We start from the raw sequence: 2,130 nt of genomic DNA, 5'->3' as shown, positions 1-2,130 counted from the left end.
CGCTGGGAGCAAGCGGCGGCTTTTCTATTGGTTAATCGAACTGTCTGTCTCAGTGTGCCGTTCTCCCCCCCCTCCCCACGACACTCCCTCTGTTCAGTGTGTGCTGTGATCCAAGTCCCGACTGAAACACACCAGCGAAACGGACAAAGCTATCGAGCTAACCCAAATTATGTGCTAAAAACAGAATTATGGACAAATTCGAAGATTTTAATTATGTTCTATCCTAGACTTGCCAAATACATAGCGTGACTTCGTTGAAGGACCTTCAGCGCGTATGTTTGGATACGCTGTTATCGAACAGAGATGTACTCGCTTGCTTGCAAACAGGATTTATCAAAAGTTAAATTTTTAAAGCGTGGCCTACGGTGTGCAGTCTGCTATCAAATAAATACCCAGAAAAATGGCCAGAAGAAGCAATGGTTTTGATTGTTTGCCCGTTACAACCAATAATGGAGGAGCAAGTGGAATTGTTGAACCAAAAATGAATTAAATAAATTTATCACCGATAAATGCATCGTGTTTGTTTCTTTTATTATCGAACCGCGAACAACAGACTGTATATCTCGGTGATAAACTTCGATGGTTTGGTCGGTGCTCTGACGTTAAAGTTAGCCATTTTCCTCAAATAATGGCGAACTAAATACGGGTCTGTGGAAAAGTCCTCCGGTAATGTTTTTCCGTTGCACGTTTCAGACCAGCACCGCCCCTCTGCACTCTGATTGGTTTGGAAAATGCAACTATCCCGGGAAGGTTGCCTCCTTCGTTTATGCCTAGAACGTCAAGGCATCCACCAGGCTCTGTTGAACGAAGTGAAAAAAGCTAGTATTTCTCTGGTGTTTCTGCTAGTGTCTCTGAGACAAGAATTCACCGTTTTCAGGATTGAAATGCGAGCTAAAACAACGTCGCCCCTTGCGTTTGCGGATGGGAGTGAACCTCCGAGCCTCAGCGGGAGGCTGTCGAGAAAATAATTAGCAACCGCTGCTTCTGTAGGCCTAATTCAAAAAGAAAAGGTTTTGGGTTCATTAGTTCGAGGTGATCCAACAGTAACATAACTCAGGCTTTCGAGATTGTGAAAAGTGTGCTATTTCTATACACTCCGTATTGTCTTGTTTAAGGTTACTGCTAACATTTGTCGCATGATGTGTTTACTAAACCGCCATTTGAATTACATGAAGGCATATTATTTAGCAGTTCACTGAAGTCTTGATTGCACCAGTAATACTAAAACGATAAAAAGTCAAATTATTTGAAATACTTTAACTCCTTCGATGCTAGGACATTTTAAACACTCCAGCAGATCCTCTTGCTTTTTATATAATATTTATTTTACATATATTTAAAATGTCTAAATAAACAGCAATAATTAATAACCACTTGTAATTTCCAATTTCTGCTCTGTAAAATTTTTTGCTTCCCTCAATTAAAAATTCTTAAGTAACTGACTACAATAGCAGTTTTGAGTTTGCTCAACTTGGGTTCTGTGGATTACAAATTCTAAGCTCTAGTGACAAGACTTTTATGTGGGCACAGCAACCATAATAAATAAGGTGTATTAATATTAACTAACATTGTTCTGTTTAGCCAACAAGATTAATCGGTCCAGTAAAATATTTGTAGTTTTGTGAACTACATGTTATTGCTCCATTAAAATACAAAACCAAGTTCATGTAACTATGAATTTTACACTGGGCCACCATAAAAAATAAACATGTAGTTAAAATTTGTAGTTACATGAATTTGGTAATTTGGTTTTACATTTTAATGGATAAATAAAAATAAATACTAAAAAAAAACTATAAAAACTATAAATATTGCACAGAACCAATTACTCTAATTAGCTGAACAGTACAATATGTTGCTCATACAACTTATTTATGATTGCTGTGGCAATGCGAAAGGCTTGTCACTGGAGCTTAGAATTTATAATCCACAGAAGCAAAGTTCTGCAAACTCAAAACTGCTACTGTAATCAGATACTTAAGAATTATTAATTTTGAGAGTCAGCATGCCCCATCCCTGGTTGGTAAACATTATTATGCCTGTTACAGCCAGAGCTGGATAACATAACATAACCTTATGATGAGAACAGGCCATTCAGCCCAACAATGCTCACCATTTTCCTGACTAAAT

The sequence above is a fragment of the Anguilla anguilla genome, chromosome 3 (assembly GCF_013347855.1).
Source record: "Anguilla anguilla isolate fAngAng1 chromosome 3, fAngAng1.pri, whole genome shotgun sequence".
In the NCBI taxonomy this organism is placed as follows: domain Eukaryota; kingdom Metazoa; phylum Chordata; class Actinopteri; order Anguilliformes; family Anguillidae; genus Anguilla; species Anguilla anguilla.
This window is presented reverse-complemented; position numbering follows the sequence as displayed.